Source organism: Oncorhynchus nerka, linkage group LG15 (assembly GCF_034236695.1).
Source record: "Oncorhynchus nerka isolate Pitt River linkage group LG15, Oner_Uvic_2.0, whole genome shotgun sequence".
In the NCBI taxonomy this organism is placed as follows: domain Eukaryota; kingdom Metazoa; phylum Chordata; class Actinopteri; order Salmoniformes; family Salmonidae; genus Oncorhynchus; species Oncorhynchus nerka.
In genome coordinates, this window is record NC_088410.1 from 42,037,802 (window position 1) to 42,055,994 (window position 18,193).

An 18,193-nucleotide genomic window follows, 5' to 3' on the forward strand; every position below is an offset into this window, starting at 1 on the left:
CGTTCCAATTTAGGTTCCATTTTCAACCTGTATATGGGTACAAGTGTAAAGGGCTATATAAAGCTATATAAAGAGGACCTGTCATATTGCTGTCTACCTTTTAAGTCTACCAAAGATAGAGCAGACAAGTGTGCATTTAGATTCTTGGTTAACAATAAGCTGTCAACCAAAGCCATTACCACTCAAGTGATTAGCCAATGTTGCATCACTTACTGCGCCGTGCCTTCCGCTGTGCCAAACGTAATCTTTACTAAACATCAGTCAACTGTGAATCTACTGCTTGTCATCTCTGTTTTAACCAGAACCTGGGAGTGAACACATGTAAAGTAAACCGAAGGAAAATACAGTCAAACATGCTGTAGTTCTCCCCAACATTGAGCATAAGAACAGGCCTACCTGTGAACTCCAGTGCACACACCCCTCTTTGGTGATGGCCCTTCAGCAAGGACAAGCACTTCAGTGTCTGGATGTCCCACACATGGATGGCTGGGTCCCTGCCAACCTGAGCATGGGGACAAATTCAACTTCCAACTGCAAAATGCATAGTGGGTGCTAAATACAGCACATTACTAAGTTGCTAAAATAGTACAGTTGGTATAGAGCTTCCAATTTAACTACAGTACCAGTCAAACATTTGGACCTACTCATTCAAGGGTTTTTCTTCATATGGACTATTTTCTACATTGTAGAATAATACTGAGGACATCAACACTATGAAATAACACATATGGAATCATGTAGTAACCAAAAAGTGGTAAACAAATCAAAATACATTTGACATTTGAGATTCTTGATGACAACTTTGCACACTCTTGGCATTGAGTAGGTGTGTCCAAACCTTTGACTGGAACTGTAAATACTCTTAAATATGCCAATTTAAGAAGACAGGGTAAAGAAAAAACGGTTACACTAACTTCTGTTGCCCCGATAAGTGTAATAGTTACACAGGAACTCCTATGTAGCTATGACTAGGTTACCTGGGGTGGCAGGTAGCCTAGTGGTTAGAGCGTTGGGCCAGTAACCGAAAGGTTGCTGGATCAAATCCCTGAGCTGATAAGGTAAAAAATCTGTCATTCTACCCCTGAACAGGCAAGCAGGCAGTTAACCCACTGTTCCCTGGTAGGCTGTCATTGTAAATAATAATTTGTTCTTAACTGTCTTGCCTAGTTACATATGCAATTACATGGTGATGGATTGCAGCAGCATATTCTATTACTCAAGCGTGAGAGAGACAGAAAAAGTAGAGCAAATAAACAGAAATGAATATATGGTTGTGGATCTACCTGTCCAGTTGCAACGAAGTCCTTCAGCGGATGGACGGTGAGGCTGAGGATGTCGTCGTCATGACCCAGGTAGAAACGCTGTGCGTGCTGCTGACGGTTATAGACCACAGCCACGGCTGCTACGTGATACACCACCTCTCCTGCCTGGGTGTAGAATAGGTTGTTTCTGCAGTCACAACCTCTGTACCTGTGCAATGAGGAATTGACAGGAAAAATCTATAGTTACATAATTTTATACACTTTGGTGATTACTGGTAAATTAAAAGTAGCGTGGCCTCGACCTGTCCTGATAGTCAAAACAAGGCTATTGGATACTTTATGGTACTTCGAAGCACAACATACTCTGGCGGAAATACTTTAAGCACGTGTAGAATTTAATAAATACCTGCCGCTTGGCAAAATCACTTTTGGAATAAACACTGCAAGTATATGAAGTGGCCTGACAGTACATACATTTACAGTCACCCTTGAGGTGCCTTACCCGTGAACAAACTGCAAACGCAGCCCCTCGTCTGGTGCTTTCTGTCGTTTCAGTGAGCCCACTAGCTTCTTCCTCAGCTGTGGGAGGTCTTCTTTGTAAACCTAGGAGACAGTTTAAGATAAGATCATATGTTATTATGTTACCCCTTCAAATGAATGGATTTGGCTATTTCTGCACACTTGTTGCTTACAGGTGTATTAAATCGAGCACACGTCCATGCAATCTCCATAGACAAACATTGGCAGTCAAATGGCCTTATACGGAAGAGCTCAGTAACTTTCACCGTGGCACTGTCATAGGATTCCGCCTTTCCAACAGGTCAGTTTGTCAAATTTCTGCCCTGCTAGAGCTGCCCCGGTCAGCTATAAGTATTGTTATTGTGAAGTGAAAAGATCTATGAGCAACAACAACTCAGCCACAAAGTGGTAGGCCACACAAGCTTACAAAACAGGACCGCCGAGTGCGTAGCACGAAAAATCGTTTGTTTGCAACACTTACTACCGAGTTCCAACCTGCTTCTGGAAGCAACGTTACCACAATAATTGTCTGTTGGGAACTCATGAAATGGGTTTCTGTGGCCAAGCAGTCGAACACAAGCCTAAGATCACTATGTGCAATGCCAAGCGTCTGCTAGGGTGGTGTAAAGCTCACCGCCATTGGACTCTGGAGCAGTAGAAACGCGTTCGCTGCAGTGATTAATCTCATTTCACCATCTGGCAGTCCGACAGACTAATCTGGGTTTGGCGGATGCCAGAAGAACACTACCTGCCTGAATGTATAGTGCCAACTGTAAAGTTTGGTGGAGGGGGAATAATGGTCTGGGGCCTTTTTTCATGGTTTGGGCTATGCCGCTTAGTTCCAATTAAGGAAAATCTTAACGCTACAGCATACAATGATATTCTAGACGATTCTGTGCTTCCAACTTAGCAACCGTTTGGGGAAGGCCCTTTCCTGTTTAAGCAGGACAATGCCCCCGTGCACAATGTGAGATGTCAATACAGAAATGGTTAATTGAGATCAGTGTGGAAGAACTTGACTGGCCTGCATAGAGCCCTGACCTCAACCCCATTTAACTCTTTTGGAATGAATTGAAATGCCGATTGCGAGCCACGCTTAATCGTCCAACATCAGTGCCAGATCTCACTAATGCTCTTGTGGCTGAATGGAAGCAAGTCCTCACAGCAATGTCCTAACATTTAGTGGAAAACCTTCCCAGAAGAGTGGAGGCTGTTATAGCAACAAAGGGGGACCAACTCCATATTAATGCTAATGAGTTTGGAATGAGATGTTCGACGAGCAGGTGTCCACATACTTTTGGTCATGTACTGTATAATACTTTGCAAGACAGTGAGCAATCCCAGTAGCAATTGTGCATTGGCTTATTCCACAAAATATTTTACTCCACCTGTCGTTCATAGCTGATCTGGGCCTCCAGTTCAATGTCTGAGTCAAGCTCCGGAACGTCAGACACGTCCGAGTCGGATTCTCCACTGTTTGAATCAGCGTATCCCTCTGGAGATGCAAACACAAACAGAGGATAGATGACCTCTGACCTTTATGGAGACCATTCAATAGATATAGATAAATAAATAGATAGATCAAACCAACAAGTCATCACCCAGACTTGACATTTACACTTACATTCGTTCATACCATTCACACAGAAGATAAACAGACAGAAGACTATGACAGCACATTAACCAGGTGACCAGGTGATAAATGAATGACTCAAATGTAAATGTAGGGTTAGGGTCTTGGGGTTCATTTGTAATCCAGCAATTGTCACCTTGAAGGAGGGGTTCCAGAACACCGTTCATCACCCCCTCTGGAAGAAACTTCCACTGGAACAAGGCGTGGTCCGCCCCTCCAGTGCTCAACACCCACTGGAGATCATGGGACCAGCGCACGTTTGTCACATGGGCAGAATGGCCGATGTACTTCTTGAATTTAGCCGCTGTTTCACAAAGACCACAAAATAATGCATTTAAGGAAACCAAGTGAGAGATAACATATATTAAAACATACAGTATATTAGAAGCTGAGCTGGGACATTTTCTTCTAAGATATGTCTTGATATGATGGCCATAACATTGCCTGGTAAAGGTAGTGTTACGGCTATCAATAAAGTATATTTTGTCTGATGACTGAATTCCATCATTGTAGATTATCATGGTGACCTATGTAGGGGAAAAACTGTAACACTTTATTATCTATAGTCCGTCTGTAGATTCTAGACAGACTACCTACAGACTAGCAGTAACATTCCAACTATCTACTAACCCAACCCTTATCCCAACCCTAAACTTAACCCTTACCCTAACCCTTATTCTAAACCTAACCCTAACCTTAGCAAGCAGTTGCTTATCAACAGATAGTTTGTTGATAGATGCTCTACAGATGTTGATACTCTCACAAAACAAAGTGTGACCAAAGAAACTAAGAATATCTACCGTATATTTGCTACAGGCACTGAATGCATGAGAGAAAGGCTTGTAAGAAAACACATATATAGCCAGACCTTTCTTAAGACACGGGAACCTGAAAAGCTTGACGAGGCCAAAGTCATCCCCAGTCACCAGCACGGCACTGCTGTAGTTGGCGTCCACGGAATTTATGTCTGTGACGTTGGCATACTTGGGCCAAATCCCGTTGACCTCGGGCCCGATGATGCCTGTCCAGGTCATCCAATGGATTCCCTTGGTCTCCTCTTTGCTAAGGAGCTTCCCCGCTATGGAGATGAGGGAGAAGAGCATAGAGACATGTCACTGTCAACCATAAGTCAACTGGTTACATTTCTCCAATCCCTTCCATCAACTGTTTACCAAAAGAGTAGCGGGGTGCTCTCTTTGTGGTTGATTGAACTGAAGATTGCACCTTTAAGGGGAAGTGTTACTGTACCCCATTATTGTATTAATGTATTTTTATGTATATTTACTAAAAGGATAGTGAGAGGTTATGTCAAAGAGCAGTAGGCCAGAATCAAGCCTATGTCAACACGGTAGACGTTAGACCAGTCAGGCCATCGTATTATAGGATTTAAGAGTGGTTTTTACCTGGCATTCTGTAGAAGAGCCTCTCCCCTGCCCCGTCATTGGTCTGCAGGTAGCGGCTGTCCACCGACCAGTCCAGGTGGGTGATGAAAGAGGTGGATCGGTTGCACTCACCCACCTTCTTGTAGCGCTGCGCAACAGCATAGATGTCTACCAGGCTGTCGTTGGAGCCAACCGCCAGGTAAGAGCCGTCCGGCGAGAACTTCAGCTCGTGGATGACCTCCTTCCTGTCTTTGATGTGAACCACCTCCGTCATGTCCCTGGGGACACAGAGGAGAGAAAAGACAACACATTATTTTACAGTCCTGTTTATTTTACAGCTAATGTTTGTCTGGTGTTAATTGAGATATTATGTGTGATATTATGTTTTTTACATTACAAATTCAAAACATTTCAAAGTAGGTACCAAAATGGTTTATCATTGTTACAATACATCCCACAAAAAAACTAAAATATGATTACATTGTTACATAGTTGTTGTGTAATTACAGTTTTATCGTTCTTAAAACAAATTAGATAAATAGCAGACTGTAAAACACAGCATAGTAAAAAAAAAAGGTCAAATACAGCATAACTAAAATAATTGTTTTATTGTGTTTGAAAACGTAAGCCTGTTCTGGTAACTAACCTGACGCGGAGCACAGTGAAGGAGCCGTCCTTCATGCCCAGGGCAAGCTGAGAGCCGTCATTGATGAAGGAAACGCTGCGCACGGCTTCCTCCATGTTACAGCGGGCAATAAGAGTGTGGTCGGATAAACTCCAGAGCCTGCAACAGAGACACAGAGCAACAAGGTGAAGGGTCAAACAGGGAAAGTAGTGGAATAAGGGGACAAGCAGTGAAAAATGATTCCAGCAGTGGAATGAGAGGAAGGGACAACAGTGGAATTAGTCAAGTATAAAAGGTGACAACAGTGGAATTAACAGACAACAGTGGAAAAGTAAGAGACAAAAGTTGAATAAACCAGACAACAGTGGAATAACCTGGACAACAGTGGAATAAGTGAGATGGCCCTCTGTAGAAGAGAACGAATTCATTTTGACAAGATTTAAGAGGCAAGGAAAAGATTATGGGTAACGCATTGCTTACTGTTATGATATGGGGTGGTAACCGGTCAAGCTTCAGCCTGGTTTTAACTTTGTCTGCCACCTGCACGTCCCTAAAATGCATTTCAAAATCTATGCAGACATCCGAATACCCCTGCTTTTCTTTTTCTAGGATAGACCGCTCATGCCGTGTCCTGGGATGATGTGTTTTTTGGGGGGGACAGATTAAAGGTGTTTTGGAATACCACTTACCTTACTGATCGGTCGTCACTGCCGGTTACGGCCACCGGCTGCTTGGGGTGAGGGTCGAGGGCCCAGAGTTCGCCCTCACTGTGACCCTGCATGAGGAGCAGCGGCTTGTCCCGGTCTCGCACCATCACCTCGAAGATTTCACTGTCCTGGGTGCCCATCAGGACTCGGTCGGCCTTCCAGCACACGCTACGGATAGACAAGCCTAGGAAAATAGGAATGGAAGAGACAGAAAAAAGACACTCAGTTCTCCCTTATAAAAGGAGGCCTTCTGACCTTAATGGTAATTCCTGGATAAAATAAAGGTTAAATAAAAAATAAATACTATTTTTGCAGCTCACAACTATTGCAGTGGAAATTAGGAATAATCTATGCCAATTAGGGATACGGGGATAATTAAGTGGCCATGATGGAATGAGGCCATCTTGGGCATTTAGTCAGGACACCAGGTCAATCGTGATTTATCTAAATGACCAGTGATGAAAAATCTCTGCACTGAACAAAGTTCCTTGTGATTTTTCACATCCCAGTCTGTTAACAGATGCTACGATACCAGTTGGTACGTGCGTCTGTCCACAGGAGATTACTGACCCACCAACACCATGTCCAGCAGCATCCAGGGACCTGCTTAGCTTCTAAGGCAAGTCAGCAGTGGGTTGCAGGATAGCAGTGCTGACTAGATAGGAACTCTAACCTACCCTTTGCCTTAGATAAAGCTAAGACCCTAATCCTTCCCTTAATCTAAACCAATTGGCTACACCTCCCATGTGTTACCCCTTTAGTTCCAACTAACCCGTATTGGCTGGTGTTACTTTTATTTGAAGATGGGCCAGAACAGAATAAATGGAATGACATCGAAAACATGGAATTAGAAATGTTTGATACCGTTCAATTCATTCCATTCCAGCCATTACTATGAGCTGTCCTCCCTTCACCAGCCACCAGTGCAACTCACCATAACCCACAACAAATCCCTATCCTTCTCAACTTTTAACTGTTGTCCGCATTTCCCTGCACAGTAATGTGTTACATACTGAATTTAAAATGGATTAAAATTGAGATTTGTTTTGTCACTGGCTTACACACAATACCCCATATCGTCAAAGTGGAATTATGTTTTCCCAATTTTTAGGATTTTTTTAATTTTTTAATTCAAAGCTGAAATATCTTGAGTCAATAAGTTTTCAACCCCTTTGTTATGGCAAGCCTAAATAAGTTCAGGAGTAAAAATGTGTTTAACAAGTCACATAATTATTTTGCATGGACTCCTCCTCTCCGTACCCCACACAGAGATAATTGTAAGGTTCCTCAGTCGAACAGTGAATTTCAAACACAGATTCAAGCACAAAGACCAGGGAGGTTTTCTGACGCCTCTCAAAGAAGAGCACCTATTGGTAGATGGGTAAAAATACAATAGATAGAGGCATCCTTCCTAAATCAGTAACCAGAGCGGAAGGAAACCGCTCAAGAATTTCACCATGAGGCCAATGGTGACTTTAAAACAGAGTTTAATGGCTGTGATAGGAGAAAACTGAGGATGAATCAACAACACTGTAGTTACTCCACAATACTAACGTAATTGACAGAGTGAAAAGAACAAACATATATCCTATTTGCAACAAGGCACTAAAGTAATACTGCAAAAAAGGTGGCAAAGCAATGAACTTTTTGTCCTGAATACAAAGTGTTATGTTTGGGGCAAATCCAATACAAAATATTACTGAGTGCCACACTCTCCATATTTTCAAGCATAGTGGTAGCTGGCATCATGTCATGGGTATGCTTGTAATCGTTAAGGAGGGATGTTTTCAGGATAAAAAAAACGGACGGAAAAGAGCTAAGCACAGGCAAAATCCTAGAGCAAAACTGGGTTGCTGCTTTCCACCAGACACTGGGAGATGCACCTTTCAGCAGGACAATAACCTAAAACACAAGGCCAAATCTACACTGGAGTTGCTTACCAAGAAGACAATGAATGTTCCAGAGTGGCCAAGTTACAGTTTTGACTTAAATCTGCTTTAAAATCTATGGAAAGACCTGAAAATGGTCTTTGTGTTTAGTTAGTCCGCCAGATCAGAGGCAGTCGAGATGACAAGGCGTTATATTGATAGGTGCGTGAACTGGACCATAATTCTGTCCTGCCTGAACATGTAACGAGTACCCTTTTGGTGTCCGAGAAAATGTATGGGAGTAAAAAGTACATATTTTCTTTAGAAAGACAAGTACTTTACATTTAGGTGTGCCATATCAGGGTGATTACTTATGCAGTCCAGACATGTTTGTTTTTGTATCTTGAATTTATTATACACACTTGTTTACTTTGAAAATGTGGGGAAGGTTGTGTATGTTAAGGTGGGAGGCTCTTGGGCCCGACAACCTACTTTTGTATCCTTGCTCAGTCTCTCGGAGGTCGATCTTAGTGATGGGTTTGAAGTCCACGTCCCACAGTCTCACGCAGCCGTCCCTCCCGCCTGTAGCGAACCCTTCCTCACAGGCGTGCATGCTGAAAATCCCTGCCTGTGGAGAAGTTACAGGAAAAACAAGATCTAAAATGTCACCAAGTCAGAAATCTAACAAAGTGCAAATGAAATCGACTGATGGGCAAAGATACATCAAAATGTATCTTGTTACAAAATACACTGAACAAAAAATATAAACGCGACATGCAGCAATTTCAAAGACTTTACTGAGTTGCAGTTCATATAGGGAAATCAGTCAATTGAAATTAAATTCATTATGCCCTCTGTGTGCATTGAAATTTCCATCAATAAAATGCAATTGTGTTCGTTGTATGTAGCTTATGCCTGTCCATACCATAACCCCACCATGGGGCACTGTTCACAACGTTGACATCAGCAAACGGCAAATTCTCTAAAATGAGGTTGGAAGCGGCTTATGGTAGAGAAATTAACATTCAATTCTCTGGCAAAAGCTCTGGTGAACATTCCTGCAGTCAGCATGCCAATTGTGGCATTGTGTTGTGTGACAACACTGCACATTTTAGAGTGGCCTTTTACTGTCACCAGCACAAGGTGCACATGTGTAATGATCATGCTGTTTAATCAGCTTATTAATATGCCACACCTGTCAAGTGGATGGATTATTTTGGTAAAGGCGCACTGCTCACTAACAGGGATGCAACCAAATTTGTGCACAACATTTTTGATAAATAAGCTTTTTGTGCATATGAAACATTTCTGGGATCTTTTATTTCAGCTCATGAAACATGGGACCAACACTTCACTTGTTGCGTTTATATTTTTGTTCAGTGTACAAAATGCCATAAAGACTCGTGTATAAAATACTAGTGACAAAACATTTATTTCATTCAAATTCATGTAATTTGTATTTTAAAATACAGAAAATACATTTGCAAGTAGCCTCCTTAAATTAGTTATGAAACAACCTGGTTAACACACTATCTTTGTGCCCCGCTATTACTCCAAAATTGTGTAATGATATTGTGGCAATAACATAGTGTTCACTTTGAAATTCGGGTTCACTTCCCCCTTTTGGACCAAATTCACTGCATTATCCTCATGCTGGAAGTGCATCCTTGTGCTTCAACTTGCTTTCAAGATACTCACCAACCAACACCTCTCACATGATGGTTCCATAAGAGCCTCGGATACCAATCGAGAACATTTGGGGCGATATGGGGCCACAAAATTATAGAAAAAAATATTTTGAGTATGTTGAAAATACAAAATCATTCTCTGACTGATTTTGTTAAACATTACATAGTGATTTCTTTCAGGCCTTTCCAAAACAAAATATTTACAGTACCAGTCAAAAGTTTGGACCTGGAGGTAGTCACCAGGAATGCATTTCAACTAACAGGTGTGCCTTGTTAAAAGTTAATTTGTGGAATTTCTTTCCATCTTAATGTATTTGAGCCAATCAGTTGTGTTGTGACAAGGTATGGTTGGTATACAGAAAATAGCCCTATTTGGTAAAAGACCAAGTCCATATTATGGCAAGAACAACTCAAATAAGCAAAGAGAAATGACAGTCCATCATTACTTTGAGACATGAAGGTCAGTCAATACGGAAAATGTGCATTCGCCAAAATCATCAAGCACTATGATGAAACTGGCTCTCAAGAGGACTGTCACAGGAAAGGAAGACCCAGAGTTACCTTTGCTGCAGAGGATAAGTTCATTAGTTACCAACCTCAGAAATTGCAGCCCAAATAAATGCTTCACAGAGCTCAAGTAACAGACACATCTCAACACCAACTGTTCAGAGGAGACTGTGTGAATCAGGCCTTCATTGTCAATTTGCTGCAAAGAAACCACCACTAAAGGATACCAATAATAATAAGAGACTTGCTTGGGCCAAGAAACACGAGCAATGGACATTAGACCAGTGGAAATCTGTTCTTTGGTCTGATGAATACAAATTTGAGATTTTTGGTTCCAACCGCCATGTCCTTGTGAGACGCAGAGTAGGTGAACGGATGATCTCCGCATGTGTGATTCCCACCGTGAAGCATGGAGGAGGAAGTGTTATCATGTGATGTTGCTTTGCTGGTGACACTGTCTTTGATGTATTTAGAATTCTAGGCACACTTAACCAGCATGGCTACCACAGCATTCTGCAGCGATAAGCCATCCCATCTGGTTTGCGCTTATTGGGACTATCATTTGTTTTTCAACAAGACCTCCAGGCTGTGTAAGGGCTATTTGACCAAGAAGGAGAGTGATGGAGTGCTGCATCAGATGACCTGGCCTCCACAATCACCCGACCTCAACCCAATTGAGATGGTTTGGGATGAGTTGAACCGCAGAGTGAAGGAAAAACAGCCAACAAGTGCTCAGCAAGTGGGAACTCCTTCAAGACTATTGGAAAAGCATGAAGCTGGTTGAGAGAATGCCAAGAGTGTGCAAAGATGTCATCAAGGAAAATGGTGGGTACTTTGAAGAATCTTTTTGATTTGTTGAACACTTTTTTGGTTACTACATGATTCCATATGTGTTATTTAATAGTTTTGATGTTTTGATCTACAATGGAGAATATAGTACAAATAAAGAAAAACCCTTGAATGAGTAGATGTGTCCAAACTTTTGACTGGTACTGTACATGAACACTCAAATATTTGAAATACATGTTTGAAATACTTGTATCAGAAATACTGGCCATCTCTGGGTATTGAAATGATTCCTCACCACACAAGTGTAGTTTGCCAAACTAACTCAACTACACTTCCCTTCAACCTCCTCTTCTCCACACCAACCCCACTAAGCTGATAGACATAATTTGTATGACCCTAGACCGTTTTTACACTACGATAGATTAGAGAGGTATCGAAAAATTTCCTGTGGCTAGACAATTTCCTGTATTCTCACGCCTCGATCACCACCTCCGGAGGTTGCGGGGATCACTTGCCCGCAAGTCACCCTCCTCCAAGCAGTCAGAATTATCTCTTCAAGCTAAATGCTTCTACAGTAAAAATCTTAATAGCAGAGCAATGTTTTTGAAACAGCTGAAATGTACTAACATATTTTAGTATGTGAATACTCTGTGCATAGTTGTGTGGAACCCATGGAATTGTGGCTCTTCTACCAAAACAACCCGTATGTTTTCAAATAGAGCCCATCTGCTCAATTTTGGCAGAAGGAGGTGTTTTAGAAACCTTAGAATCTGCTCTTTCAGAATCAAAACGTCTGACCTGCATGAACGTCTGTAGGATCATTCGAAAAAGTCGCTTTTTGGTAAGCTCCGTTCCCTTATTTATTAATTACACATGCTGCACTGCTCATCAGTCTCTTCAGTCACAAGACAATTAATAATATTGTCACCCATCAGACTATTGCCAATTTAATCTTGCCTTTAGGCTACATCTATTAGATGTGTGAAATGAGTTTCAATATAGGTCAGGTGTGGTTTGGATGGGCCATTCTCAGATAGGCAGATAACTGTCGGGTGAAGGTAGGGCAGGGGGGAAGAAATGACATGTTCTCCTAAAACTGCTTATAACAAAAACTTGTGATATTGAAATTCTAGCAACGTCAGTTTGTTAAATAGACATATTTAGCAAAAGCTAAGGACGGAGGGTTTTAAATTCACGTGCTCAATGGCAAGTGGCTACTGGAATATTTACCGTGAATTTGAGCTGCAATACCTCTGCTTCAACTCCTTTCTGTCTGAATAGGCCCCTAGTCACAGCACCAATGTGACCAACTGGATGACTACCATGGGTTGTCTGTGCGCCTCACAAATGTATATGCATTGGCATTAAAGCTAAACAAAATATCATTTGCTTGAGTTTACTGGTCGCAGGGCATGTGCATGTGGATGGAGAAACAATACTATACAGTGTGATAATTCACTTGACCATAAATCCTCATTTTGTTAGTGAGGCTGCATTCCACTCACTCCATGGGCTGCTTGGACTGTGCGAGCCAGGTTCAGCCCCTTCCAGACATAGATGTCCCCATTCAGCGCTCCAGAGTATGTCACTTCTTCCTTTGCCGTGGCCAGGCACAGAATGGTCTGCAGGTCCCCGGTCTTCCCAAAGATCCCCCGCTTGGGTGTCAAGGCATTCCCACACAAGGTCCAGAACTGAGCAAAGAGAAAGCTCACTTTTTAGATGGCTCTGACAACAATTTATATGTTAAACATCAGCACTGGTAATGCTTTATTTTACCCAGTATTTTAGCTCGCTGTTAACCAGGTAGTTTATTATTAGGTAATTACTTCATTGCATTGTAATTGCACTTGACACAAACTTCACCATCTTCCATTTGGTACCAGATAGTTATCAATTGTGTTGAATTCTTTGAGGTATGTACCAGAAAGTATCTATTGTTACCCCATAGTTTCATAGTTAAAATATTGTAAACACCTGGTAAGTATAAACTTAAAATGGGCTGTTAAATGAAGCATTACCATAGTTACACTGATTATGTGGCTAGGCTCGGGCCTCACCTTTATATGCTTCACCCCACAGCTTACTAGCCTGTGAAGTTGGAACGGATCCCAGGCAATATCAAAGATCTGAAACAGCAGCAAACGCGGTTATTATGACCTGTGACATTAAGGAACACACCAGTGACACGGCAGAGCTACATTTTCTGTCTGCTTCATAGCACTGACATACATTAAAGTGACATTAACTCCTTAGTATCGACAGTGTAGATCATTGAAATAAAAATATATACCATACCCTGTCTGAGTGTCCAGTTGCTGTAGCCAGGACTCTGCCTTTTCTCCAGTCCCAGACACACACTGTGTTTTTGGCATCCAGCCCAACAGAGGCTAATCGCTACACAAGGGGACAATAGAAAACCAATTAGTGGCAAATCAAACCTGCTTAAGTTGATCCACTTTCTATGTTTAGGGTCACACCCATTCTGAAAAATGGCGGTCGTAAGGACGCATTTTATACAGCACTGTAAAACCATTATGCAACATTCTTCAAACATTTGCACAAGCTACTTTGCCATCTTACAGTGTCATTATAGTTCCTGCACCCATGAGTGCGTAGACAGGTCTTATTACATAGTTACATATAGGTATAGGGTTTACACATGTTATTACAGGTGTACTACAGCTGTGACACATAGGTGTAATGTTGTACTGATCAGCAGTTACTGTGTAATGCTAAGAAATCCCATTTTGGTTATAAAGTAACTACTGTACATGGCATTAATAAAAACGTAACGGTAAGGTTGTCAAAACCCTTGAATTGTCCCCTAGGTACAGATCTAGGATCAGCTTCCCCTCCCCGAATCCTAAACTCATTAGTGAGGAAAATTATAAACTGACCCAAGATCAGCGTTGATAGGAAACTTCACCCTACACCAAGAAGCACAACTCCAAGTACTCAATCTAAGCTAAAAATCCAAGGAGACCAGCTCAAAGGTGTTCCTCACCTGTCCGTCTATATCAAACGCCAGACACGCCACCCCATGTGTGTGCACGTCTCGCAGGATGGACACAGTCTGCAAAGCGTATGTGTCCCAAACACAGATGTAAGGATCCTTCCCAACTTGTCCTGTGGCCACTTGAACTTTGTCAGGATGCATAGCAAGACTGTGTGGGTTGACCGGAGACAAATAACCATTATAAGCAGTAACTTACTAAAAGAATTGAATCAAATCAGATGTTAATTGTCACATGCGCCGAATACAACCTTACCGTGAAATGCTTACTTACAAGCCCTTAACCAACAATGCAGTTTAAGAAATAGAGTTAAGAAAATATTTCCTAAATAAAACTAAAGTAAAAAAATATCAAATAAAAAGAAACACAATAAAATAACAATAACAAGGCTATATACTGAATCAATGTGCGAGGGTTCAAGTTAGTCGAGGTCATTTGTACATTTAGGTAAGGGTAAAGTGACTCTGCGTAGATAATAAACAGCGAGTAGCAGCGGGGAGGGGGGTTCGGGGGTGTCTATGTAAATAGTCCAGGTGGGGGTAGAACCTTTTGGTCCTAGACTTGGTGCTCCAGAGTACAACTTATATGAAACATACTGATAATAATAAACATTGGTTAACATGTATTTTCTATGCCTTTAAAGATGGAATCTGCAGTAAGGAAAACCGCCCCACTGCCGTTGTTCTAGTTTTTTATTGTGTTGACGAAGCGGTGGTGTGAAGTGTTCTATCACGTGTGCAATGGCGTCCGCGGGGGAAAAAAAACAGGGTTTGTGGTTTTCAGTAACTTCTTTGTTGTTGTAATATCGCTAATGGACGTGGCGGTTTCACCATTAAGGATTCCAGTTTTAATTTCCAAGTCCACATCACATAAAATGTATCCACCATTTTATTTCCAATTGTAATCCAGATAATATCCATGTAATACCTTGACAATGTGATTATTGGCTCATTCTGTGTAAAAACAATGACCAAGATGTTTTGAATTTAATCCATAGAAAGGTCCTTTGGGGAAGGATATTATTTATATTTGCCATTGTGTACAAAAGGGTCACTGAGATATAATTTAAAAAGTTGAGGTATTTGTACAATGTTGGACTTGAAGGACTAATTTATTCAGTATTATTCGTACTATTAGTTTGTAGCTAGTTTTGGTGTCATTTGAAGCTTTACTGTGCTTTGACATAAGTAGTGTTAAGATTTGGATAAAAATACATTTTCAGCTTAGGATAAGACACCTTTGCATCTAAATCTGCACTGGTGTTGTTGCATTTACTTATTTTTGGCAGTTGTGCAAAGTGTTTGGCCCTTCTAACTCCTTTTAACCACAGGCCGGTGTCCAGCTGTAGAATAGGGAGAGAGGGTGGGTTGATCCCAGAGGCAATCGATGAGTCACATAAAGTCAAGCATTGTGCCCACGAGCACGAGTAAACTGGCCATGTGGTGGCTGACACACACGCACGTAATCCTCAAACCATTGGTTAGGATTTACTCCGGCATAATTGGAAATGCAGAAGATGTTGTAAGTGACTACAAAGCAAAAGGAAAATCAGTGCTTTAATTCTCAATGTTGACATCATCAGCAATCTCCACATCCCCAGTGTCAGCAGTTTTTTTCTCCTCTGTCTGCTTGCATCAGGCATTGTCACGCACTAGATAGAGCTGAACTAGCGGATTGCAGTGACTCTCATCGGCCCTTGTGCGGACTGGCACATGCTCCCTCCAATTATTCTCCTCAAAGCAAGCCCCAAGGTTGCATGTCATCCTCACGGACAGTGAGTGACTGTGTTCCCTGTAAAGGGCAATACATGAAGATAAACGTGATTTTCAATGCTTTTGCCCATCATCTCGTGAATTTCCCATGAATCCCTAGATGCTGTCCCAGTCAAAACTTGCATTGCAACTTCTTTAACATGTCAAGTGGTCAAGTCAACCATACTTCAGTATTGTTCCATGCCTACTACTGGTTTCCCAGTTTAGATGGTCTTTACAATGCTCCTTATGAAAGTCCATCTAACAGCAGACTGGTGGCGTTTTGCTGATGGGAAAAAAAATCCCAGAATGTAGCTTGAACTCCACAAGCCAATATAACTCACCTCTGAGGGAAAAGTGAATACAGTATGTTTTCCTAATTTCATAGTTATATTTTCAAGGAAACCTACCCTGCACTACGGTGACGATACACTGAACTCAGAACCCAGGCCTTTAAAAAATATATATAATTGGTTTGCAGTTCATCACATAAGATCACAGAAAATCCTGCAGCCCTTCCTGCTCATGGTTGGTGATTCCCCCTCCGGTGATTCCCTCCCTACATTAGCATATAGTCCATTGGTATGGGGACATTCTGCTAATTCTGGTGCATATGTCAAGGCATATGCTTATCTGTTTCTTATCCACGTCAATTGAAATGCTTATCAATTTTCGTGTAGGCTACATGTAACATAATTTGAGGCAGCTGTCCAAAGTTTACAAGCATATAAGGCTACCTCTTTATGTGAAGTGTTATAGAACAAATAGCTATTATAATGGTCTTCATTATAATTCTACAGGTATAGGCTATATCAATATGAATTAAAGTAAAGTTTTAAAGTACAGTTTTAAAAAATGACTGCATGCAGTAACTAGCAATGGGCCTTGTTAGCGCATTTAATCACACATTCCATTGAGCATGAATAGATGAATGCTGAAGTAAATCAAATTAACTAGGAAGTCTGCAAATACTACACAGACAAGCCACTGTATGTTAGTAACGTGTACATGACACAAGGTCTGGAAATGCAACCATTCAACAGCTATGAATTAAAGAAGCGAAAACAGGCAATCCTCAGGACAAGTTGTTTTCTGATTGGATGACTAATACCTCACTGGCCCAATCATGAGGCTCAATTTCCCTCACATGGGGATGTCAATTGATTAACTCGAAAAGACCATTTTCTATTTCAGCATACCCCGACACCAATGCTAGCAAGTAGTAAGAATAAACACTAACATAATAGGTAAGGCGCACAAACTAGCATAGGAAGTTCAATGGCAATGGTCTTGAGTTTGCTGTGTCAACTATGTAGGCTGGGAGAATCCCCTCTCCTTGCCTCCGTCTCAAAACCCATTGGACGAAAAGGTCAGAGGGGAGGGACCTCTGGCTTTCTCATCCAATGGGTTTTGAGAAGGAGAGGAGGAGAGATGAGTGAGGATGCGAGGAGTATGCAATTGAGATCTTCCCATAAACCATTAAAGTAATGTCCCTCTGAAGTCAGTGGAGAAATTGGTGCATGAGTGGGGAACCACTGGTTTATGGACATACTTTTAAGTTCTAATAGTCTGTCAATAAACTCCTCTGTTCAAAAGTAATCTTAACACCCATCTATGCAAGTGCAAATCCAGAGGTTCAAATGTTGCCTTTCAGTAGTCTAAAGGTCTGTGGATTAGGGCCTTACATGTTTGATGAAGAGGCTGATAAAGAGGTCACTAGGCCTTTGCAGACACTTTGCTTGGTTTTGGGGTGCTTGGCACTTTCTCATTCAAACGAAATGATAACTAACATCTGGTTCATATTCATTAGGCACCAAACAGCAGAAAACAAATTGAAACAAGGAAGGTCTACATGAATAAGAAATGCTTGTTTTACTTTATTTTTCAATGATTTACACTAAAACGAACAGCAATCAACTGCAACTTTGTTGATACACAACAGCTTGCTGGTGTTACAGTTAGTGCTAGACGGGTTTATGGTTAGGGCTAGATCTGATGATATGGCCTGTCTGGCATTATAACTTACAGTAATTGAATGAGAGCTAACATGATTGTGAGGCTACTGTATCAGAGGTGATTTGTAATTCTGTTTTTTGATGAGGTAGGCCTACAGCCCTGCCCACGAGCAGATGGGAATATCCTGTTGGTCTAATGGTTAAGACGCTGATTTCTTGAGTGAGATGGCCTCAGAATGAATCCGACCAGCTACATATGTGCCTAACTTGGAACGGTCTCTCGCGGAGAAGGTCAAAGGGGAGTAAATATAGTAGAGGTTATTTGGAATCTCCCTCTCACGATAAGGTAGCTCTGTCTGCAAATTAAAACCAGTGTCACCCTTGGTCCAAGTGGGAATTTCCTGTTTTCCTAAGGATGTTGGTTTACCGAGTGAGACAATTTTTTATTATTTATTTTACCTTTATTTAACTAGGCAAGTCAGTTAAGAACAAA

General features: G+C 41.5%; 1 pseudogene; it reads right to left on the reverse strand.

Moving 5' to 3' along the window:
- LOC115142691 (echinoderm microtubule-associated protein-like 6) overlaps positions 1-18,193 on the reverse strand; it is a 61,347-nt pseudogene that overhangs the window by 41,334 nt on the left and 1,820 nt on the right.